Raw genomic sequence first — 26994 nt, 5'->3', positions numbered from 1 at the left:
TAGACAATTACATTGATATAATCCACAATCTTAAAGCTGATACAAAAAATACAAAATAATAATAGTTGTGCATTGACTGCTTGTCAGAATGCCTGTTTCTCTCCCTATGGCACTCACAACTTTGAATGCGCCTCGAAAGGCATATTTATGTCACACCAGAACGCAAATCGATAAGCTTACTAGGTAAATAGGTAAACTAGTCTACTATGGGTTTTGTTGGCAGAAGAAAAGTAAACGTGTGTAGTTCTAGCCTATTCAAAGTAATTTTTTTATGTTCCATATTCTTTCAAATGAAAAGAAGCATAGTGAAGTAATAAAAGTCGAAAATGAGTCCGGTACAATCCTTGCTCTGGGGACCATCTAAAAAGGACTGACCCTAAACTCTAAGCATAATGTGACAGTCAGAGATGAAACCCAGATGGATTCGAGTGGATAGACATTGGTATCTGCTCATTGGAAGATTTTGTAAAAAAAAAAAGTGTGTGTATAATGAGGACATATGCTGAGTGGAAAGATCGAGATGGTGAGTGGAGTGACTGTGCTGTATTAAACGTGGGCAGACATCTGGCAGATAGTAAATTATATAGGGTAGAAATGGTAACAATCAGTAGTGGCACTGTTTAGAGTGGACAGAAGACAGTCAGGCAGATAACAGAGGGGAGAAGACCAGAATGTGATTGTGGCTTAGCCTGTTTGTGTACAGATTGGGATAATAACTAAATGACATACTGAGTGCGAGGATAGACAGATGAGCGGCAGATTACTGGCCATAGAGATAACTGCTCTATGCGTGGTTGTGTTGGAGAGATTAGATTGATGGATATGAACTGTATTACACACCGAGTGAGGATGACAGTGGACAGGCAGATTGCTATAGGTTGGACAGCACTGCCCCACATATGGCTAGGCATATGGTAGCGTACAATACTGTACAGACGGGAGGTTGACCAATGTATATGATAATAGACAGATAGTGTGGAGAGATGTGGACGATGGACCGTAATGCATGTGTTGTTATGCGGCAGTTAACTTCTTTGGGGTAGGGGGCAGTATTTTCACATCCGGATGAAAAGCGTTCCCAGAGTAAACTGCCTGCTACTCAGGCCCAGATAATAGGATATGCATATTATTAGTAGATTTGGATAGAAAAAACTCTGACGTTTCTAAAACTGTTTGAACAATGTCTGTGAGTATAACAGAACTCATATGGCAGGCAAAAAACTGAGAAAAAATACAACCAGGAAGTGGGAAATCTGATGTTTGTAGGTTTTCAAGTCTTAGCCTATCCAATATACAGTGTCTGTGGGGTCATATTGAACTTCCTAAGGCTTCCACTAGATGTCAACAGTCTTTAGAACCTTGTTGCAGGCTTCTACTGTGAAGTGGGAGCGAATGACAGCTGAATGAGTCATGGATCTGCCAGAAGGCCATGTGCTCAGTCAGGCGCGCGCCCGTGAGAGTTAGCTCTGTTCCCCTTCATTTCTAAAGACAAAGGAATTCTCCGGGTTGAAACATTATTGAAGAGTTATGTTAAAAACATCCTAAAGATTGATTATATACATCGTTTGACATGTTTCTACGAACTGTAATATAACTTTTTTGACTTTGTCTGGACCTAGTGCCTGCGCATTTGGATTACAGTACTAAATGCGCAAACAAAAAGGAGGTATTTGGACATAAATGATGGACTTTATCGAACAAAACTAACATTTATTGTGGAACTGGGATTCCTGGGAGTGCATTCTGATGAAGATCATCAAAGGTAAGTGAATATTTATAATGCTATTTCTGACTTTTGTTGACTCCATAACATGGCGGGTATCTGTATTGCTTGTTTTGGTCTCTGAGCACTGTACTCAGATTATTCCATGGTGTGCTTTTTCCGTAAAGCTATTTCTGTAAATTGACGTGGCTCTCTGCACTTTCACCAGATGTTTTGGAGGTAAAACTTAACAACGCGCCAATGTAAATAGAGATTTTTGGATATAAATATGAACTTTATCTAACAAAACATACATGTATTGTGTAACATGAAGTACTATGAGTGCCATCTGATGAAGCTCACCAAAGGTTAGTGATTCATTTAATCTCTATTTGTGCTTTTTGTGACTCCTCTCTTTAGCTGAAAAAATGGCTGTGTTTTTTTGTGACTAGGTACTGACCTAACATAATCGCATTGTATGTTTTTGTCGTAAAACTTTCTTGAAATCTGACACAGCGGTTGCATTAAGGAGAAGTATATCTTTAATTCCATGCATAACAGTTGTATTTTCATCAACATTTATGATGGGTATTTCTGTAAATTGACATAGCTCTCTGCACTTTAACGGATGTTTTGGAGGCAAAACATAACGCACCAATGTAAACAGAGATTTTTGGATATAAATATGAACTTTAAAGAACAAAACATTTCTGCTTTTTGTGACTCCTCTCTTTGGCTGGAAAAATGTTTTTTTTGTGACTAGGTACTGCCCTAACATAATCGCATGGTATGCTTTTGTCGTAAAGCCTTTTTGAAATCGGACACTGTGGTGGGATTAACAACAAGTTTATCTTTAAAATTGTGTATAATACATGTATGTTTGAGGAATTTTAATTATGAGATTTCTGTTGTTTGAATTTGGCGCCCTTGCACTTTCAATGGATGTTGGTCAGGTGGGACGTTAGCGTCCCACGTACCCTAGAGAGGTTAATGTTTAGATATAGGATGTGATCTGAATTCCATACTGAATGAGGGGATGGTGGACAGGTGGACAGATTGACTGCTCAGTATAATTCACTGACTGATAGGTTGGGGAAGACAGACTGGGCTGTATTGGATGTAGGCAGATGCCAGGCAGATTAGAGATGCACTACACATACATTCTAAGTGATTTCAATGAGTCTTTCTCCATTCTGATTGTTTTATACTGTTCAACTAAACTTCAAGCAAAACAAATTTCAGCACTATCATTTCTGCATTTCCTGCACTCAATTGTAGTGGTGGAAAAAGTATCTAATTGACATACTTGAGTAAAAGTAAAGATACCTTAATAGAAAATGACTCTAGTAAAAGTGAAAGTCCCCCAGTAAAATACTGCTTGAGTAAAAGTCTAAAAGTATTTGGTTTAAAATATACTTAAGTATCAAAAGTAAATGTAATTGATAAAATGTACTTAAGTATCAAAAGTAAAAATATAAATAATTTCAAATTCCTTATATTAAGCAAACCAGAAGGCACCATTTTCTTGTTTTTTATTTTATTTGCGGATAGCCAGGGGCACACTCCAACACTCAGACATAATTTACAAACAAAGCATTTATGTTTATTCAGTCCTCCAGATCAGAGGTAGTAGATGACCAGGGAGGTTCTCTTGACAAGTGCGTGAATTGGACCATTTTCCTGTCCTGCTAAGCATTCAAAATGTAACAAGTACCTTTAGGTGTCATGGAAAATGTATGGAGTAAAAAGTATAGTACTTTCTTTAGGAATGTAGTAAAGTAAAAGTTGTCAACAAAAAAAACTACTTAGGTAGTACTTGAAATAATTTTTACTGAAGTACTTTACACCACTGCTCAATTTAGATAATTTCCACACTGTCACGTAGGGCTGCACGATATGGGAAAATAATGTACAGTGCCTTGCAAAAGTATTCACCCCCCTTGGCGTTTTTTCCTATTTTGTTGCATTACAACCTGGAATGTCACATGATCTCAGTATATATACACACCTGTTCTGAAAGGCCCCAGAGCCTGCAACACCACTAAGCAAGGGGCACCACCAAGTAAGAGGCACCATGAAGACCAAATAGCTTTCTAAACAGGTCAGGGACAAAGTTGTGGAGAAGTAAAGATCAGGGTTGGGTTATAAAAAAATCTCAGAAACTTTGAACATCACCTTGGAGCACCGTTAAATCCATTATTAAGAAATGGAAAGACTATGGCACCACAACAAACCTGCAAAGAGAGGGCCGCCCACCAGAACTCATGGACCAGTCAAGGAGGGCATAAGTCAGAGAGGCAACAAAGAGACCAAAGATAACCCTGAAGGAGCTGCAAAAGCTCCACAGTGGAGATTGGAGTATCTGTCCATAGGACCACCTTAAGCCGTACACTCCATAGAGCTGGGCTTTACAGAAGAGTGGCCAGAAAAAAAGCTTTTGCTTAAAGAAAAATATAAGCAGACACGTTTGGTGTCCGCCAAAGGGCATGTGGGAGACTCCCCAAACATATAGAAGAAGGTACCCTGATCAGATGAGATTAAAATTGAGCTTTTTGGCCATCAAGGAAAAAGCTGTCTGGCACAAACTCAACCCCTCTCATCACCCCGAGAACACAATCCCCATAGTGAAGCATAGTGGTGGCAGCAACATTCTGTGGGGATGTTTTTCATCGACAGGGACTGGGAAACTGGTCAGAATTGAAGGAATGATGGATGGCGCTAAATACGGAAATTCTTGAAGGAAACCGGTTTCAGTCTTCCAGAGATTTGAGAGTGGGACGGAGGTTCACCTTCCAGCAGGACAATGACCCTAAGCATACTGCTAAAGCAACACTTGAGTGGTTTAAGGGGAACATTTAAATGTCTTGGAATGGCCTAGTCAAAGCCCAGACCTCAATCCAATTGAGAATCTGTGGTATGACTTAATTATTGCTATACACCAGCGGAACCCATCCAACTTGAAGGAGCGGGAGCAGTTTTGCCTTGAAGAATGCGCAAAAGTCCCAGTGGCTAGATGTGCCAAGCTTATAGAGACATACCCCAAGAGACTTGCAGCTGTAATTGCTGCAAAAGGTGGCTCTACAAAGTATTGACTTTGGGGGGTGAATAGTTATGCAGGCTCAAGTTCATTTTTTTTGTCTTGTTTCTTGTTTGTTTCACAATAAATAAATAAAAATTAATCTTCAAAGTGGTAGGCATGTTGTGTAATTCAAATGATAAGGCAACTTGTAAGGCAACAAAATGGGAAAAGTGCCAAGGGGGTGAATACTTTCGCAAGCCACTGTGGGACTTCTTTTTAACCAAATGTTGCAATTGCGATTTGACTTGCGAATTAGAGCAAAACTGTCAGAATCATGGCAATATAATGACTATTCTAATTCTATAGTTAGAATATAATAGTGGGCACTTTGAATAGTGTTGTTTGAGATGACAATGAATTAAAATGTCAGGGAGGAGTTATTGTGATAGGGTAGGAACTAAAGTGTTGATACGCGTTTCCTTTGGCTGCATTGCATGTTTTCTCTTAGCTACTTCATGTAGCTAACATATTCTTGCATTGCATATTCCTCTTTGATTTAGAAGATACTGTTGCACAAACAACATGCTGATTTAGGAAAGGGCTGTATTAGATAGCTACGTTTGCTCTTACTCAATACATTAATTAGCTAGCTAGCTATTAGCATTAGCGGTTAACAATTAGTGTTTCACAAGATTCAAGGCAACTTCCTAAGAAAAGACAAACTAGCTGTTTGCTGATGTAAGAAACACAAACTAATAGTGTCATTATAGAACGCTAGTGGATTTATATTAAGAAGCAAAGTGAAAACAGCATTGTTGTCATCAACATTGGTGCATGTGCTGCATTGACCATGCAGACCACAAGTGAACACAAGTGTCTCCTGGTTGAGGAACATCAAATGCGCTTCTTGAGTGACAGGGGGCATGGCTAGGTCTGTGTGGAAAGTGGCACGGAGAGAAAGAGAGGAGAGAGATGACTGAAGTCGTGAAGTAAACTATAAAAATTGACATTACCCATGGCGTATCACATTTAACAAACAAAACATTCAAATACAGGTATAGAAGGTAAAGTAAAAACCCAAACCGGTCCCTGCATCAATACCGGTATATCATAAAATAAGGTATACCGCCCAGCCCTACTACTGAGTGAGATAAACAGTGCAGTTCTAAAAGAGGGAACATTGATATGGGGCACTGATTGTCTAGGCTAAGAATGTGGGAGATGTGTAGTACCAGTATGGTACATTGGGCAGACTGTATAGGGGAGGGATAATAAGATGTACTATGCTGTATAGCATGTGGGCACTAGGCAGACAGTGATCAGGAACAGTGTGTAGAAGGGATGAAGCTGGTGGACTATATATAGTATGGCAGATGGCCCTGCTGTTGCCTCCTACTGAACAATGGCTCCCAGGGAATCAGCCATTGGCCAGTCTCAGAGTGGAGGACATGGCCAGATGCTCAGTGCAGTCCACAGTGCCTGCAGTGGCCAGCACGGCCCGAGACAGTGAGAAGAGCAGACGCGGTAGAAGCGTGTTGGTTTGTGAAGGAGAGAGGGAGACTAAACACAAGTCTTAGATAACTTGGATGAAAAACAAGAAATCTGGCCAGAATGTACTCTATGTAGCCAACTAATCAACAGATCCATATCAAACAGGCAATGCTCTACTAGTGTATTCACATCAATACAGAACTAATCTGACTGATTCACAATTTGAAACCAAGCCATTCACATGACATTTTTCTATTTTTAGACATCCACTATGTTCAACATTTTCAGGATATTTCCCAGATGTCTGATCTCACACCAAAGCAAGGACTCGTTTTGGATTATTTAATTTAAAAGAACAGACAAATGGATAGAGAATCAAATCTAACTTAAGTAGAATGGTTGCACAGAGGTTTTAGCGACCGAGGTTTCACTAAGGTGGAGCATCGAGTGTGGGCAGGCATGGATCCCTTTGAAACCGAACGCCCAGACACATGCAATGGAGCCGCGGATCAGTGCGCAGAGCCTTATGAAACATGAATAGAATGTTTTCACAGCTTCTCTATGATCCCTGCATTATTCATGGTCCTGGCTTCTCTTCTCATCGCAGATAGATGTACCGCCATATCATGACAACCCCTGTGTTAACAGGTTGAAATGTACACGTGATGATGACGACGTTCTTGAGACAAGGCGTGTGTATGTGTGTGTGTGTGGTTCATCCCGGGATGTTATTTCCGTCTGCTCATAACTGGCCAGAAAGTGGCGCGGAAGCTGTGCCGACAGAAGTATCAGCCAACTATAGCCTTACCCTGATCAGTGGAGGCTGCTGAGGGGACGACTGCTCATAATAATGGCTGGAGCGGCATCAAACACATGGAAACCATGTGCAAAACCACCAGGGGCAAATGGAAAGGTCAGATAGGTAAATGCTGAGTCATATGACCCCGGGATGGAAGTTGCCCTTTGGTACAGATCTAGAATCATCTTACCATCCCTAAACCCTGAACCTAAACCATTAGAGGGGGAAAGTGCAAAAACAATGTTATCCTACACCACTGACCAACAGGGCAAAGAACTTAAGACAGAACAGAGAGGCCATAGAAGTCATAGCCATGACCGTATGAACTTTATAGCCTATATAGCATCATGAATAAAAAGAGGGACCAGAGTGGTGAGAGGGAGAGAAAGGTGGAGGACTTGCCTACCATACCGTCTGAGATGTTTCCCTATGGCGGTTGGTATTGATTGCCTAACCTCCTGTCCCAGAGTCGTGGTGACCCAGGTATCACAGCCATTAACCGCTGACCGCCAAGCCTGCGTCATTAAGCGGTGATGGTGGACATCACGGAGTTGGCCCTGAGCCAACAAACTTATGCAAAGCATATCAGCCCTGTGTGTATCTCTCAGTTAATGTGAAAGGAGGGGTGAAAAGCAAAAGGGGCATCCACAAGGGCCCCAGTCTGTCTTTGGGCAAAGCAAGCTAGGGGGGTCAATCATGGAGCCTCTGTTCACTCAGTAACCCAAAGTGGTAGTGTTGTTACGATACCAGATTTTTGACTTCGATACCAGGTTTAGTATCATGATACTCAATACCAAAACCACAGCGGAAAAAAAGAAAGCGCATTACAGAATAACCACTGAGCTTTCTTTTATTAAACATTGAACAATATGTTGAACTAAAATAACAACTAGAATGGAAGAAGTTTGGAGAAACCAAGACTCTTCCTAGATCTGGCCACCCGACCAAACTGAGCAATCGGGGGAGAAGGGCCTTGGTCAGGGATGTGACCAAGAACCCGACAGTCACTCTGACAGCGCTCTAGAGTTCCTCTGTGGAGATGGGAGAACCTTCCTGAAGGACAACCATCTCTGCAGCACTCCACCAATCAGGCCTTTATGGTAGAGTGGCCAGACGAAAGCCACTCCTCAGTAAAAGTCACATGATAGCCTGCTTGAAGTTTGTGAAAAGGCACCTAAAGACTCTCAGACCATGAAAAACAAGATTTTCTGGTCTGATGAAACCAAGATTGAACTCTTTGGCCTGAATGCCAAGCTTCACGTCTGGAGGAAACCTGGCACCATCCGTACGGTGAAGCATGGTGGTGGCAGCATCATGCTGTGGGGATGTTTTTCAGAGGCAGGAACTGGGAGACTAGTCAGGATCGAGGGAAAGATGAACGGAGCAAAGTACAGAGAGATCCTTGATGCAAACCTGCTCCAGAGCGCTCAGGATTTCAGACTGGGGGTGATGGTTCACCTTCAAGCAGGACAACAACCCTAAGCACACAGCCAAGACAACGCAGGAGTGACTTCGGGACAAGTCTCTGAATGTCCTTGAGTAGCCCAGAAAGAGCCCGGACATGAACCTGATCAAACATCTCTGGAGAGTCCTGAAAATAGCTGTGCAGCTACGCTCTCCATCCAACCTGACAGGGCTTGAGAGGGTCTGCAGAGAATAAAATGGGACAAACTCCCCAAATACAGGTGTTCCAAGCTTGTAGCGTCATACCCAAGAAGAGTCGAGTTTAATCACTGCTAAAGCTGCTTCAACAAAGTACTGAGGAAAGGGTCTTAATACTTATGTAAATGTTATATTTCAATTAAAAATGTGTAATACATGTGCGAACATTTCTAAAAACCTGCTTTTGCTTTGTCATTTTGGGGTATTGTGTGTAGATTGATGAGGGGGAAAACTATTGAATCCATTTTAGAATAACGCTGTAAAGTAACAAAATGTGGAAAAGGTCAAGGGGTCTGAATACTTTCCGAATGCACTGTAGCTAGTCTAGAAAAAGTACAGAAATTTCATTTAGCGTGCAGCACTACAGTGGCCCATCTAGCAACATAACACATCCTTCTGTGAAATCCCAGTGCTGGAAGACAACGGTTTAAATTGATTTGACCTGAACAAACTGTGTTTAATTTTCTAATAACAAGATTCTAAATCCAACATTTTTACTATTTATAGTACCTTTCACACAATATGAGCACTTCGGTGAAAATGTAAGCCTATTAAACAGAAACGTTAGTCCATAATATTTCGAAGAAATAGTGGTAAAGGCTGATATTAGCCAGCCCCAACAGTCCTTGGCCTGGCTGTGGACTGGAGGGGTCTGGGTGGCAGTGGGACAGAGGACTCTCGGTGGCGGTGACCCTGTGTGTGTGTGTGCCCATGCACCATGATGTCACAGCGAGTAGCTGACACTAACCGTCTCTGGCGTGTGCGTTAGCCCTTTTCCATTTTCCGCTGAAGGTCCATCTCCAGTGGACGTTAGAGGTTACGAAACCGCTTGCAAAAAAAAGACATGTCCTCGCTATACTAATGTTCTAATCTCTGGAGGGCTTTCTCTTGTATCTTGCTGAAAAACAATGATGCAACAGTAAGAGTCTCAACAACCAAATGTATTCAGCATGATTAATGGCTCCAACCTGCGGCTTCCTGCTCTTCAAAATTTGGTGACGGGGGTGATGGGGCAGCACTGATGCGCCCTCCGGGGAGCGCAGGATGTCTCAGTCACGCTAGCTAGCCGGGGTCTCGTCGATCCCAGCCTACCCCCAGTGCAACTAGCCCCCCTTCCCCACTGACAACCCCCTCGAAAACATGTTCCTCCCTCCCTGGGCTACACACTGCCACACAATTAGACCACCCCTACACACACACACACACACACACACACATAAACACACACACACACCACCCCTCAACTACCAGAGACCCACTGAAAGGCCAATACTTCCAGCCCAGTAAATTCACTCCTCAAACGTATCTACCGCATTTAATTTCCGTTTCAGTCACCCCCACGTGCACCACACACAGCATGGCTCGTTATTCAGGTAAATTTGCCAGTGGCACACCGGAGCCAGTGCCAACTGAAAGCTACTGGGGGAAAAAAGGTTGAGATCTGACGGGAAAGCGAATTATTTTATCTTTAATTTGCGGGCTGAGCAAGTAGCCGACACAAGGTTGATACAGACATTGGCAAGTCAAAATCAAGTACTTTCAAGAACTTTTTCAAACACTAAATTGTAATTTTCAAGGACCTACATTTTATATTTTAATTGTTATAAACAATATAAAGCCTATAAACAAAAAACGTACCCCAAAATGTATGTATTACCACTTTAAGAATAGTTACTTTTTTTTAATAGGCCTACCAAATGGCATTATGCATTAACATTATTTTTACATTCTCAAATACACTACACGACCAAAAGTATGTGGACACCTGCTCATCGAACATCTCATTCCAAAATCATTAGGCATTAATATGGAGTTGGTCCCCCCGGTGCTGCTATAACAGCCTTCACTCTTCTGGGAAGACTTTCCACTAGATGTTGGAACATTGCTGTGGGGACTTCCATTCAGCCACAAGAGCATTAGTGAGGTCGGCCACTAATGTTGGGCGATTAGGCCTGGCTCGCAGTCGGCGTTCCAATTCATCCCACAAATAATTTGGTTGTAATTGTAATGTTGCAGGGTGGCCAACCGTCCTCCAGGAGATTCCAGGAGAGCTACTGGGTGTGCATTCTTTCTTCCTGCTCCAGAGGAATTTCCACCGAAATCTCCTTACCAAAACCCAGTTTACTTCAATCGACTTGGAATGGCATGGGTTGCTTAAAACAAATTAATGTCACACTATAACTGACTCAGCTACATCAAAACAGAGACTTGCAGATATTAATAAATGGACAACAGACATAGCCTTTGCGTTACAATGTGACAATGAGGCCCTGCCTTGCATTATTCTAAGGATTATTATTTATGTGCATCATACCCCTGTCCCCGCAGGAGGCCTTTTGGTAGTCCGTCAGTGTAAATAAGAATTTGTACATATCTGACTAGCTTAAGTTAAATAAAGGTCAACAAAAATGATAATGCATTAACTCATGAGCTGGGCAGAGCCTCTTAATTAATAAGGGCACATAAATATCTTTGCATGGTATACTGAAACATCTGTACTTTTTCAAAACTAGAACATGACAACTTTTTCCGGTCTATCGTTGCAGCCGATGTCCCCTGTTGCGCAGGCGCACCGTGCCTCTTGCCTGCTCCACTTACTCATTGCTGGAGTACTCGGAGTCTGGGCTGCAACATGTTAGTACATGCTGCATCGAAGTTAACACACTTGAATAATGCAACATTGGCATGTTGAAATTGTTCTTTACTGTTTGCAGACTAGAATACTTTTCAATGCATGAAGATAGCTTCCAGCTTTGTAGGCTAACTTTCCTTGCTAGCTTAACGTTACAGCTGAAGCTAGCACATTAAAGCAAAATATCCTGATTTCAAAGTTTATTATCACCCAAAACGTTACATTACTTAATCGTATCTCCGTCATACAATTTTTTTTTAGTAAATGTACTTTTCTAGAATTATGAAGTATGCCTTGGATTGCTGTGGTGTCATTTAACAACAAAGGAACCGATTTAATAAATTCACTCGCTGCAGCCGGGATAGGACCAAGAGCTAGAGCGGAGAGTGATGGGGGAGGGAGGGAAGAGAGGCAGAGGAATGGGCGAAAGTGACCCGCACACACGCAGCAGCCGGATCGGAGCAGGGGAGACCGAGCGGACAGCAGAACAGAGCAACACAGCTAAACTCAGCCGAGCCGCCATACACAAACAGGGAAGTCGCTAAATCAACCAAAAATCGCCGAGGCAGCCTTAAAAAGTAGCTACATTTGTCACTATACTGTTTCACCAATAAAAGTCTCTGAAGATTCTGAAAACAAAAACGCTAAATAGGCAAAACTTCCCTCATCAAACACAACTAAGATGTGGGCATGTGCATTGTCATGAATGACCTCATTACTGTGTTAAAGAGACAGCGCAAACTTTTAACAAATAAGAGATTGCTACTTATATGCAAATCAGTACAAGAAAAATAAGTCCCAAATGGAAGGGAAGCAGATTATCATCTTTAGCCCCATGAAATCAATGAATGAATCCACACACTCCTACTGAATATGCATTCACCTGTATTGTGAATTGGCCTAGGCTACAAATGGATTTACCCAGTTTATGAATAGAGATTTACTATTCAAATAAATTATTACGTAGTTAGATTGGTAAAAAAAAAAAAAAAGTGAGTAGTAAAAGTGATCAAATATTGTTGTCCTATTCACATGGAATAGTTACACGGAACTGGTCTCCATATAGGTCAGGGTGAAAATAAATACATTTTAGCCCCACAGGGGTGGAGTGGGGTGGGGTGTTTTTTGTCGTATGCGAGACAGGAAGGTCATCCATAGCCTACTCACCAGGTCGATTGACAGGCCTCCTGTCATTATGGTTATGGCAAAATACCTCATGTACAAAAACCAACAAATCAAAGCAGCAATCATTATGGGTTCCAATCCAACTAGACACCTTCAAATGAGAAAATAGCAAACAGACGAGGGCAAAAAATGTACCCCTAAAAATACCCGATGTTGGGGTTTTTCTCTGCCCCTGGGTGAAACTGGTCTCATAATAATTACAAATTAGTGTTGCACGGTACACCGAAACTTCGGTACTTTTTCAATACTAGAACATGAAAAACAGTTCGGTACTAGAATTCTTGTTACTTTCGGTACTTCTGTCAAATGTGTCTCACGGATCAAGCCAGCCAATGTCCCCCTTATTATATCGCCCACTGTGCCTGCTCTGCTTACTCATTGCTAGCCTGCACTGGGAGTCTGGGCTGCATCATGTTAACTACCCACTCATAAAGCACAGAAGTCAACACACTCGACAGCATAGTAGAAATGTTGAAACTGTTAATTACTGTTCGCAAAACAATGTCCATACAGGCTTAGAACACTTTACACTGCTTCCAGCTTTGTAGGCCAACTTTCTGTGCCAGCTGAAGCTAACATGAATTAACTGCCCTACTACTTTGTTTGTGATGCAAACCATAATGAAAATATGCTAATTTCAAAGCTGATTGCAACTAAAAACTTTATTCATTCACTTATTCACTCTCTCTCATGTCTCTCTCAAAGATTATCTATTGCCTCAGTGAATTGACTGTGCTCCGATAGGCAGCCCCCCCTTTTGCCTCATGAATGACATCATTACTGGTTAAAGAGACAGCTTGTTTAATAACAATGCGTGCTACTTCTATGCAAATGTTGTTGATCAGTACAATAAAATGCATGAGCTGGAGCACACCCAGAGAAAAGTATTTAATGTTGAGGTGATGACTAACTGTGAATAAACTAAGTTATAAAAACAAAGAGATTTGCACACTCCATATGCTCAAAAAAATAAAGGGAACACTTAAACAACACAATGTAACTCCAAGTCAATCACACTTCTGTGAAATCAAACTGTCCACTTAGGAAGCAACACGGATTGACAATAAATTTCACATGCTGTTGTGCAAATGGAATAGACAACAGGTGGAAATTATAGGCAAGACACCCCCAATAAAGGAGTGGTTCTGCAGGTGGTGACGACAGACCACTTCTCAGTTCCTATGCTTCTTGGCTGATGTTTTGGTCACTTTTGAATGCTGGCGGTGCTTTCACTCTAGTGGTAGCATGAGACGGAGTCTACAACCCACACAAGTGGCTCAGGTAGTGCAGCTCATCCAGGATGGCGCAGCTCATCCAGGATGGCACATCAATGTGAGCTGTGGCAAGAAGGTTTGCTGTGTCTGTCAGCATAGTGTCCAGAGCATGGAAGCGCTACAAGGAGACAGGCCAGTACATCAGGAGACGTGGAGGAGGCCGTAGGAGGGCAACAACCCAGCAGCAGGACCGCTACCTCCGCCTTTGTGCAAGGAGGAGCAGGAGGAACACTGCCAGAGCCCTGCAAAATGACCTCCAGCAGGCCACAAATGTGCATGTGTCTGCTCAGCGGGCCCGACGTCCACAGGTGGGGGTTGGGCTTACAGCCCAACACCGTGCAGGACGTTTGGCATTTGCCAGAGAACACCAAGATTGGCAATTTCGCCACTGGCGCCCTGTGCTCTTCACAGATGAAAGCACGTTCACACTGAGCACGTGACAGACGTGACAGAGTCTGGAGACGCTGTGGAGAATGTTCTGCTGCCTGCAACAACCTCCAGCATGACCGGTTTGGCAGTGGGTCAGTCATGGTGTAGGGTGGCATTTCTTTGGGGGGCCGCACAGCCCTCCATGTGCTCGCCAGAGGTAGCCTGACTGTCATTAGGTACTGAGATGAGATCCTCAGACCCCTTGTGAGACCATATGCTGGTGCGGTTGGCCCTGGGTTCCTCCTAATGCAAGACAATGCTTGACCTCATGTGGCTGGAATGTGTCAGCAGTTACTGCAAGAGGAAGGCATTGATGCTATGGACTGGCCCGCCCGTTCCCCAGACCTGAATCCAATTGAGCACATCTGGGACATCATGTCTCGCTCCATCCACCAACGCCACGTTGCACCACAGACTGTCCAGGAGTTGGCGGATGCTTTAGTCCAGGTCTGGGAGGAGATCCCTCAGAAGACCATGGCTCATCAGGAGCATGCCCAGGAGTTGTAGGGAGGTCATACAGGCACGTGGAGGCCACACACACTACGGAGCCTCATTTTGACTTGTTTTAAGGACATTACATCAAAGTTGGATCAGCCTGTAGTGTGGTTTTCCACTTTAATTTTGAGTGTGACTCCAAATCCAGACTTCCATGGGTTGATAAATTTGATTTCCATTGATAATTTGTGTGATTTTGTTGTCAGCACATTCAACTATGTAAAGAAAAAAAGTATTTAATAAGAATATTTAATTCATTCAGATCTAGGATGTTTTATTTTAGTGTTCCCTTTATTTTTTTGATCAGTGTATAACCTCCCACTGTGCCATCTTCAGGGTAATGTTATGAATCGGACGCGAAGGATTTACTTCAGGCACCCGATAAGGTCAAAATCCCTGTGATTCGCATGAGAAAGAGACAAGAGATATGGGGGCGTAGATCGGGGTGCCTTGTAAGGATCTGACGGCGAGTGGGTAATCTGCCTCTACCATCAGCACTTTTAGCCAACGTACAATCATTGGATAACAAAATAGATGAACTACGATCACGAATATCCTACCAACGGGACATTAAAAACTGTATGTTTCACCGAGTTGAGGCTCAACAACGACATAAATAACATACAGCTGGCGGGTTTTATGCAGAACCGTCAAGATAGAACAGCCACCTCCGGTAAGACAAGGGGTGATCGTCTGTGTATATTTGCAAACAACAGCTGGTGCACAAAATCTAATAGTAAGGAAGTCTCAAGGTTTTGCTCGCCTGAGGTAGAGTATCTCATGATAAGCTGTAGACCACTCTATTTTCCAAGAGAGTTTTCAACTATATTCTTCGTAGCTGGCTATTCACCACCACAAACCGATGCTGGCACTAAGACCGCAGTCAATGAGCTGTGTACCGCCATAAGCAAACAGGAAAACGCTCATCCAGAGGCGGCGCTCCTAGTGCCCATGGACTTTAATGTAGGGAAACTTAAATCTGTTTTACTTAATTGTACCAGCATGTTACATGTGCAACCAGAAGGGGGAAAAAAACTCTAGACCATCTTTACTGCACACACAGAGATGCGTACAAAGCTCTCCCTCGCCCTCCATTTGGCTAAGCTGACCATAATTCTATCCTCCTGATTCCTGCTTACAGTGACTCTTTACTTGCCATCATGGGATAATCAAAATAAATCAGCCAAGACCTCAGAGAAAAAATTGTAGACCTCCACAAGTCTGGTTCATCCTTGGGATAAATTTCCAAACGCATGGTGTTTATACTTGTGTACGAATGTTTGCGTACAAACAATAGTGCGCAAGTATAAACACCATGGGACCATGCAGACGTGTTCCGTCTCCTAGAGATGAACATATTTGTGCGAAAAGTGCAAATCAATCCCAGAACAACAGCAAAGGATCTTGTGAAGATGCTGGAGGAAACAGGTACAAAGTATCTATATCCACAGTATAACGAGTCCTATATCGACATAACCTGAAAGGCCGCTCAGCAAGGAACAAGCCACTGCTCCAAACCCGCCATAAAAAAGCCAGACTAAGGTTTGCAACTGCACATGGGGACAAAGACTGTACTTTTTGGATCAATGTCCTCTGGTCTAATGAAACAAAAATATAACTGTTTGGCCATAATGACCATCGTTTGGAGGAAAAAGGGGGAGGATTTCAAGCCGAAGAACACCGTCCCAACCGTGAAGCACAAGGGTGGCAGCATCATGTTGTGGGTGTGCTTTGCTGCAGGAGGGACAGGTGCACTTCACAAAATAGATGGCATCATGAGGGAGGAAAGTTATGTGGATATATTGAAGCAACATCAAGACATCAATCAGGAAGTTAAAGCTTGGTTGCAAATGGATCTTCCAAAAGGACAATTACCTCAAGCATACTTCCAAAGTTGTGGCAAAATGGCTTAAGGACAAGAAAGTCAAGGTATTGGAGTGGCCATCACAAAGACTTGACCTCAATCCTATAGAAAATTTGTGGGCAGAACTGAAAAGGCGTGTGCGAGCAAGGAGGCCTTCAAACCTGACTCAGTTACACCAGCTCTGTCAGGAGGAATGGGCCAACATTCAAATCAAAACAAATCAAATGTATTTATATAGCCCTTCGTACATCAGCTGATATCTCAAAGTGTTGTACAGAAACCCAGCCTAAAACCCCAAACAGCAAGCAATGCAGGTGAAGAAGCACCAACTTATTGTGGGAAGCTTGTGTTAGGCTACCCGAAACGTTTGACCCAAGTTAAACAATTTAAAGGCAATGCTACCAAATACTACTTGAGTGTATGTAAACTTCGGACCCACTTTAGCTGTTGCAAAAGCAGAAGTTACACTTCCTGGGGTCCACACAAAACATGAAACATAATACAGAATGACATAATACAGAACATCAATAGACAAGAACAGCTCTAGGACAGAACTACATAAAAAAAAATTACAGGCACACGTAGCCAACATACAGTGCCTTGCGAAAGTATTCGGCCCCCTTGAACTTTGCAACCTTTTGCCACATTTCAGGCTTCAAACATAAAGATATAAAACTGTATTTTTTTGTGAAGAATCAACAACAAGTGGGACACAATCATGAAGTGGAACGACATTTATTGGATATTTCAAACTTTTTTAACAAATCAAAAACTGAAAAATTGGGCGTGCAAAATTATTCAGCCCCTTTACTTTCAGTGCAGCAAACTCTCTCCAGAAGTTCAGTGAGGATCTCTGAATGATCCAATGTTGACCTAAATGACTAATGAGTATAAATACAATCCACCTGTGTGTAATCAAGTCTCCGTATAAATGCACCTGCACTGTGATAGTCTCAGAGGTCCGTTAAAAGCGAAAAGAGCATCATGAAGACCAAGGAACACACCAGGCAGGTCCGAGATACTGTTGTGAAGAAGTTTAAAGCCGGATTTGGATACAAAAAGATTTCCCAAGCTTTAAACATCCCAAGGAGCCCTGTGCAAGCGATAATATTGAAATGGAAGGAGTATCAGACCACTGCAAATCTACCAAGACCTGGCCGTCCCTCTAAACTTTCAGCTCATACAAGGAGAAGACTGATCAGAGATGCAGCCAAGAGGCCCATGATCACTCTGGATGAACTGCAGAGATCTACAGCTGAGGTGGGAGACTCTGTCCATAGGACAACAATCAGTCGTTTATTGCACATCAGGCCTTAATGGAAGAGTGGCAAGAAGAAAGCCATTTCTTAAAGATATCCATAAAAAGTGTCGTTTAAAGTTTGCCACAAGCCACCTGGGAGACACACCAAACATGTGGAAGAAGGTGCTCTGGTCAGATGAAACCAAAATTGAACTTTTTGGCAACAATGCAAAACGTTATGTTTGGCGTAAAAGCAACACAGCTCATCACCCTGAACACACCATCCCCACTGCCAAACATGGTGGTGGCAGCATCATGGTTTGGGCCTGCTTTTCTTCAGCAGGGACAGGGAAGATGGTTCAAATTGATGGGAAGATGGATGGAGCCAAATACAGGACCATTCTGGAAGAAAACCTGATGGAGTCTGCAAAAGACCTGAGACTGGAACGGAGATTTGTCTTCCAACAAGACAATGATCCAAAACATAAAGCAAAATCTACAATGGAATGGTTCAAAAATAAACATATCCAGGTGTTAGAATGGCCAAGTCAAAGTCCAGACCTGAATCCAATCGAGAATCTGTGGAAAGAACTGAAAACTGCTGTTCACAAATGCTCTCCATCCAACCTCACTGAGCTCGAGCTGTTTTGCAAGGAGGAATGGGAAAAAATGTCAGTCTCTCGATGTGCAAAACTGATAGAGACATACCCCAAGCGACTTACAGCTGTAATCGCAGCAAAAGGTGGCGCTACAAAGTATTACCTTAAGGGGGCTGAATAATTTTGCACGCCCAATTTTTCAGTTTTTGATTTGTTAAAAAAGTTTGAAATATCCAATAAATGTCGTTCCACTTCATGATTGTGTCCCACTTGTTGTTGATTCTTCACAAAAAAATACAGTTTTATATCTTTATGTTTGAAGCCTGAAATGTGGCAAAAGGTTGCAAAGTTCAAGGGGGCCGAATACTTTCGCAAGGCACTGTATGTACATCCTATGTGTTTTAATTAAATCAACTATATGCACTGAGCTTGTCTGATGCTTTAAGCGATCTGTTTGCTAATTAAGACACACAAATGACTAGACTGAATCCGACTGCAATTGATTTGCTAGTGCCGGGGCTGGCTCAGACTTGCTGCCCTGTGTTTTTAAAAAAGACAGCAAGCGGCTGTGTGACTAGCACACGTTGTTTCTCTCTCCTCCCTTCTGAAGCGACCACCACAGAATGTGTTTCTGAAGCTGCAATATAGAATGCATTCGGAAAGAATTCAAACCCCTTGACTTTTTCAACATTTTGTTACATTAGACTTATTCTGAAATAGTTGAAATAGTTTTTTTCCCTCAGTCTACACACAATAGCCCATAATTACAAAGCAAAAACAGGTGTACATTTCTTTGCAAATGTATTAAATATAAGACTGAAATATCACATTTACATAAGTATTCAGAACCTTTACTCAGTACTTTGTTGAAGCACTTTTGGCAGCGATTACAGCCTCGACTGTTAGGAGTTCCTCCCATTCTCCTCTGCAGATCCTCTCCAGCTCTGTCAGGTTGGATGGGGAGTGTCGCTGCACAGCTTTTTCAGGTCTCTCCAGTGATGTTCGATCAGGTTCAAGTCCGGGCTCTGGCTGGGCCACTCAAGGACATTCAAACACTTGTACCAAAGCCACTCCTGCATTGTCTTGGCTGTGTGCTTAGGGTCGTAGACCTGTTGGAAGGTGAACCTTTTCCCCAGTTGGAGGTCCTGAACACTGGAACAGATTTTCATCTAGGATCTTTTTGTACTCTTCTCTGTTCATCTTTCCCTCATTCCTGACTAGTCTCCCAGTCCCTGCCGCTGGAAAACATCCCCGCAGCATGATGCTGCCACCACCATGCTTCACCGTAGGGATGGAGTCAGGTTTCCTCCAGACGTGACGCTTGGCATTCTCATTGGACCAGAAAATCTTGTTTCTCATGGTCTGCGAGTCCTTTAGGCAAACTCCAAGTGGGCTGTCATGTGCCATTTTACTCAGGAATGGCTTCCGTCTGGCCACTCTACCATAAACACCTGATTTATGGTGTGCTGCAGAGATGGTTGTCCTTCTGGAAGGTTCTCCCATCTCCACAGAGGAACTCTGGAGCTCTGTCAGAGTCACCATCAGATTCTTGGTCACCTCCCTGACCAAGGCCCTTCTCCCCCGATTGCTCAGTTTGGCCGGGCGGCCAGCTCTAGGAAGAGTCTTGGTGTTTCCAAACTTCTTCCATTTAAGAATGATGGAGGCCACTTTGTTCTTGGGGACCTTCAATTCTTCCAAATTGTCTTGGTACCCTTCCCCAGATCTGTGCCAACACAATCCTGTCTCGGCGCTCTACAGACAATTCCTTCGACCTCATGGCTTGGTTTTTGCTCTCACATGCACTGTCAACTGTGGGACCTTATATAGACAGGTGTGTGCCTTTCCAAATCATGTCCAATCAATTTAATTTACGACAGGTGGACTCCAATTAAATTGTAGAAACAGGATGATCAATGGAAAAAGGATGCATCTGAGCTCAATTTCGAGTCTCATAGCAAAGGGTCTGAAAACTGTAAATACGTTTTTTTTTTTTTTTTTTTTTACTGTTTTTCGATTTGTCATTGTGGGGTATTTTTTGTAGATTGATTTTATTTAATCAATTATAGAATAAGGCTGTAACATAACAAAATGTGGAAAATTGGAAGGGGTCTGATTACTTTCCAAATACACTGTAATTACAGCCATTTCTGACTGAAAAGTGATGTTACCGAAATCCCTAAATTGCTTTGGAAAAAATTTCCTTGCTCTCTTTACGAGGCACATGTACGTAAGAAATACACTTGAAATGGGAGAATGTTTACTGGTTGTTCAGGAGATAAAGGGAAGTCAGATGTGTGGAATACATTTGACTAGTTGTGGAAAATACTTGAGATCAAGAAAAGGAAGGTAAGGAGCAAGCGCTGCATGCATATTATGTGTGCCAAACAGGTAATGTTAGATTACGATATAATTTTTCTGACCGTTTGGAACAATGTAAACAACACTAAATACATTATAAGCATACCAGTGTCTGTTATATATATATATATATATATATAAATATATAAATCAAATCATGAAAGACTCGTATGCTGTGTGATGACATGAATGAATAAATGATTGATTGATACAGTGACCTATATAAGTATTGAAATATAGGCCTAAGTAAGTTACGGTATTAAGACTAATCAGGATGCAGCTCAGCTCTATGGTGTCTATACTAGGCTGCTATACTAAGCCTACTAATGATAATGACATTGCTTTTATTATAATTATGATCATAATATTAATAGTAATAATAACAATAAGAAGGAGCTCAAGGAAAAAGGCGGGTTATTATTATTAATATAATTTCTGACAATTTGCAACAGTGTAAACACTAAATAAATTATAAATCATACCAGAGAGGCTGGTTTGTAAAGCTTTTATTACAGCATAACAAAGTTTTTTTTTCAAATCAGAATTTGTGAAATTGTTTATCCGACATGTGGTTGCTGAGGTTTGGTGCTCATGGAATCAGTAGGCTATTAAACAAGCAGTCAAATAGGCAACAGAAGCAGGATCTGTCTTATTTCTGTAGATATATATGGTTGATTTATAAAGCCAGGCACATTTAACAGTTGTGCTATTGATTATAGACCTAATTAAGTTGGTTTCCTCTCCTCACTTTTCTTAGACAATTAAGGCAAGGGCTATTTTCTTGTCTGTCTCCTAACTCCGCTGCATTGTTCTCTACACCAATATGCTGGTTAACTTTGCTATTATGAACTTAGCAACATGGTCTAGGAAAAGGCATCAATTCAACAGCGCACTGATGTGTTTCAGAACCGCGGACAGCGACCACTATCCAACGTAGGAGAAAGCGCATTTGTTATAAAATAATATTTTTTATTTGTGTTGCACCATTGTTCTTACATAATATAAACATATACAATTTCAGTAGAATATGTCTCAGGGGCGGCAGCGTAGCCTAGTGGTTAGAGCGTTGGACTAGTAACCTGAGCTGACAAGGTACAAATCTGTCGTTCTGCCCCTGAACAGGCAGCTAACCCACTGTTCCTAGGCCGTCATTGAAAATAAGAATTTGTTCTTAACTGACTTGCCTAGTTAAATTTTAAAAAATAAAAAAGACTGATGGACTGTGCCATCCCCACAGCCTCCACAATGGATCAGTCCACTCAGACAGGCATGAATCAGGCCTGATTGATTTATTTTGTCTTGTACACCATGATTTATTTATTTTTTTGCTACTGCTCGAATAAAGGAATCTCGGTCGACCAACAGCCTATCGACCAAACAATCGACCAGTCGACTAAATGGGGTCAGCCCTAATTCAATGTCTGCTTTTTTAAAAATTTTGAACCATCTACCAATATGTGCCCTTCTTTGCGAGGCATTGAAAAACCTCCCTGGTCTTTGTGGTTCTTTATAGTTGAATCTGTGTTTGAAATTCACTGCTCAACTGAGGGACCTAACTTATTATGTGACTTGTTAAGCACATTTTTACCCCAGAACATACATGTATTTAGGCTTGCCATAACAAAGGGTTTGAATACTTATTGACATTTCATTTTTTATTACACTGAATAGAAATGTTTCATGAGCTGAAATAAAATGCTCCAATATGCACAAAAAGCTTGTTTCTCTTGTATTTTGTTCAAAAATTTGTTAACATCCCTGTTAGTGAGAAATTCTCCTTTGCCAAGATAATCCATCCATCTGACAGGTGTGGCATATCAAGAAGCTGATTAAACGGCATGATCATTACACAGGTGCACCTTGTGCCGGGGACAATAAAAGGCCACTCTAAAATGTGCAGTTGTCACACAACACAATGCCAGCTCTGTTTCAGCATGACAGTGCCCCCGTGCACAAAGCGAGGTCCATACAGAAATGGTTTATTGAGATCGGTGTGGAAGAACTTGACCCCATCGAAGACCTTTGGGATGAATTGGAACGCTGACTTCGAGCCAGACCTAATTGCCCAACATCAGTGGCCGACCTCACTAATGCTCTTGTGACTGAATGGAAGCAAGTCCCTGCAGCAATGTTCCAACATCTAGTAGAAAGCCTTCCCAGAAGATTGGAGGCTATTATAGCAGCATAGGGGAGACCAACTCCATATAAATATCCACATATTTTTGTATATATAGATGTATGACCAAGGAAGACTCCACCCCCGCTACTGAAAGAAATTCTAGGGGAAACACTGCCGTACTTTTTGGATATGTTACTTCATTTGTAACATTATGTGGTGATTTTAGAGGTGGCATCCCAGAGTGGTTGGAGAGGGGCGAGGGGAATTGTTTTTCCTAGGAACCAGAGTTTTTCCTGATCTGGTAGGCTACCTGAACCAGGGAAACCTCCGGACCCTAGTTGTAGGGTATGACATACTAATACATCAGATGTAAAAAACGGTTTTATATGGGCTATGGGCTAATTTTTCAAATCAGGTCACGTTTGTTTTTTCTGGGATAAAAACATTAAAACACTGTTAAACTGCAGCAACCTTGAATGATATTTTAAAACTAAACTAACATGGGATCCTTTACACATACAGAGACAACAACTGCGTTTGAACAACAGAACAGGGCTGAGCTTGCTTTATGCAGGGTTGCATTGTGTAGGCCTTTGCATCAGTAATTAAAAAGTTACTCACCCAGTATGTCATCACTATTGTGTTGATTGATTAACTCTAGGCAATGTTGGATTGAAAAGGTTGGCTAGCCATCCGAAATTATAAACCAAATTTGATCACATTCACATTTTTTCTTAACACAAATAAATACATGACCGCTTCGATTCCCCAGAGGGGGTCAACGGGCATAGGCTTCTCTAGACTACCTGCAGCTGTAATTGTTATCAATAGGCTACAGTTGATCAGACTATAACAGATTAATTGTGCACGAGTTGACAAATCATGGGGCGAATCAGTCTGAACAACAGTACTTTGTCCCTCTTTTCAACACTTTGTGTCAATATTTTGTTCTTATTAAGCCAAATCAAAAGTGCTGGGGCAAATGCCAGCTTGCCACACGTATGCCTGCGTCCAGGCTGTGCTGATCTCTGCGATTTAAATCGCCACACAATTCTACAAATGAATAAACATGTCCTATATGTATGATCTACTATCTAGACATGTTCTGATAGTCTCAATATTTTTAGACAGTGTGTCGAAATTTCGATACACTATTTTTTTTTATTATTGTGGCGGGAATGACGATACATAACTTCAAACACCCATTAGCACCGAATACAGTATTTAATTCAACAAGAACACCACACATTTCTTGAACCAATACTGTAGCCTATATTATAGGCTATACATTATTAATTTACATCAAATGGTTGACCACAACAACGCCCAACCATGCTGTGATTTAACCTAAATAAGTGTCCTTCTGAAAACCCATACGGCAGGTTGTTCATGGGCTATAATAGCCTGGCACACAATTTAGCAACGTAACCTACCACATTTCAATTTGGTGCTTTCGTTTTATTCGGGGGAAACTTGGCTCCATTTTGAATCGTATCTAATTTTGTTCAAACGCCATGACTTTTCAAATGCTATCTATTACAGGTCAAAAACTGACCATGGCTTGGTAGCCTACTTCAAATTAGAAATCTAGAGAAAATCGAATATTTTTCTCACCAAGCGAACTGTTCAACTGACAGCGCTCAACTGAACAACTAGCCATTCCGTCAACTAATCGTGTAGAGTTCCCCGCCAAAAGAACGTTACAATGTATCCCTTTCATTAAACTGCGGCTCTGCACATGCGGTCTCCCTGGATCTTCATTGTAGTACACTGTATATTCGCAACTAGCAGACACGACAGCCGAACACAACATGATAACGTCAGCTCAATGTACTAAACAAGGTGCACATTTGTATTAAATAGGGTTGACTACATTTAAGGCAAAAGCCATGTTTGTACGCTGTCTACAAGAACATATGAAATAAACACACCCGGAACCCAAGCATACCATCCGTCACACTGAGAAGACGTCAATACTTACAGTAGTGTTGCAATTAAAAGGGAAGCTTTCAGTTCCATTAAAGAGGTACTCGTCCTCCGTTCAATTTTAAAGCAAAGAGCGCCTCTTGTATGTTTTATGGGTTGCAGAATGAATTGGCTTGAAAGCTCCGCTCGTACAGTTGCATGCACACGCTGCAATACAGACAGACTGGCTATGTTCCTCTAGCGGTGTGGGTCCTCCGGCGCAAGCAATGGGAAGGATAGAGAAACAGGACAGTGTGAATGCAGAAACACGTAATCGGTCTGTCGTGCTGAACTGCGCATGTGCATGCCTGTCAAATGAATCGGACGCACAGGGTACGTTCGAGCGAATCACTTTTGTCAAGTCGGTGACCATTGTTCACCGCCTTTCAATGTGTGTAGAATTATGGGGATAAAATGTTCCGACTTGATCCTATATATCGACTGCATGCACTTAACAAACATCATGTGATCAAAGGTCATTAAGTGTTGACTACAGTAGACTGCAAGTTTCTGCAGTTGCTCTTCAGCAACTTCATCCTGCAGTCTGCTTTGTCGGAGGCTCTATTGTGAAACAATTAGGGTATTTTTGTTTGACCCACGCGAACGTGACCAAAGATGTGACGAACAGGAACCAACTTTGCCGCAATTCATGTAGACCTATACCCACTGGGCACAGACGTAAATTGGGCACAGACGTCTATTCCACGTTGGTGACGTGGAAAACAACGTTGATTCAACTGTGTGCCCAGTGGATACAGTGAATATATATATACATGAATATGATAGAGGCTCTCTCTCACCAATTGATTGTACAATGTGCACACATAAATGTTTAGTTTGTAAGTGTGAGATATGAGATATGTTTATTTCCACATTATATAGAACAACTTGGTAACACTTCCTTTTAAGGGGTCCTTTTACAGTGTAATTACATGTGTAATTATTCTGTAACAAGTATTGTAGTTAACTCTAACAACTCTCAGGTTCAATGTAATAACAACATGCACCTGGTAGTAATTGCAGTTTGTAATTACAGAAGTGTAACATCAAACGCTTGTCACCATTCTAGTTACAAATGGGCAGGTTTCCACTAAATTTACTAAATTAGTGTTTTGCTTCTTCTCATTTGCATAAAATTCATTAACAACTGTGCACTGGGTGTCTGAGAAATTGAAGTCTATGCCCAATAGGCTCCAATTACTTAACCATGAATGTGTGTTGTTCAAAATATATCTCTAGCACTTGCCCCCAAAATAAAGCGGATAATCTGGTTGAACTTGGTTGAGTTTACGAAAACAGATTTAATACGAGTCTCATCCCAGATGAGGAATAAGACACTATTTCAAAACACATGTATTGTTTGCCTAAGTACAATGTAATCACTAGTTGTTACGCAGGATTTAGCTAGTTAAAATTAAGTGTATTTTGAGGGGTACTTACTTGTAATTAATGTGTACTTATCCAGTACATTACCCTGCTTACAACCTGGCCCTCAATTTAATGCTTGTGGAAACGAGATCCAAGAGGGAGATTAAATACACTAGTACACCACAGAGTACCTGTAATATCTGCATACGTACAATTTAATTACTTGGTGTTACACAGGATTCCCCTAGTTGTAATTATAGTCTACGATAGCCAGTGGTGGAAAAAGTACCGAATTGTCATACTTGAGTAAAAGTAAAGATCATCAAAAATGACTGAAGTAAAAGTCACCAATAAAATACTCCTTGAGAAAAAGTCTAAAAGTATTTGGTTTAAAATATACTTAATTATCAAGAGTAAAAGTATACATTTCACATTCCTTATATAAAGCAAACCAGATGGCACAATCTTGTGGCATGCCAGGGGCACACTCCAACACTCAGACATAATTTACAAACAAAGCATTTGTCTTTAGTGAGTCCACCACATCAGATGCAGTAGGGATGACCAGAGATGTTCTCTTGATAACTGTGTGAATTGGACCATTTTCCTGTCCTGCTAAGCATTCAAAATGTAATGAGTACCTTTGGGTGTCAGGGAAAATGTATTGAGTAAAAAGTACATTATTTTATTTAGAACTGTCGTGGAGGAAAAGTATAAGTACTGAAGTACAGATACCCTAAAAAACAACTTAAGAATTTAAAGTATTTTTACTTAAACATGCACTCTCAAACTT

At 41.6% G+C, this 26994-nt stretch overlaps 1 protein-coding gene across 2 annotated transcripts in view; it reads right to left on the bottom strand.

Moving 5' to 3' along the window:
• Positions 1–25161, bottom strand: part of adarb1b (adenosine deaminase RNA specific B1b) — a 174658-nt gene extending 149497 nt beyond the window's left edge. Inside the window, exon 1 of one of the 2 annotated variants that reach the window (XM_090215727.1) lies at positions 24850–25161. The gene's annotated coding sequence lies outside the window, so the exon portion shown is untranslated. The remainder of the gene's footprint in view (positions 1–24849) is intronic. The other variant, XM_036958943.2, reaches the window with a different exon arrangement.
• Between the last annotated feature and the right edge of the window lie 1833 nt (positions 25162–26994).

This window comes from Oncorhynchus mykiss, chromosome 22, assembly GCF_057628025.1.
Source record: "Oncorhynchus mykiss isolate SJ-2025 chromosome 22, ASM5762802v1, whole genome shotgun sequence".
Classification (NCBI taxonomy): Eukaryota; Metazoa; Chordata; class Actinopteri; order Salmoniformes; family Salmonidae; genus Oncorhynchus; species Oncorhynchus mykiss.
This window is presented reverse-complemented; position numbering and strand designations above follow the sequence as displayed.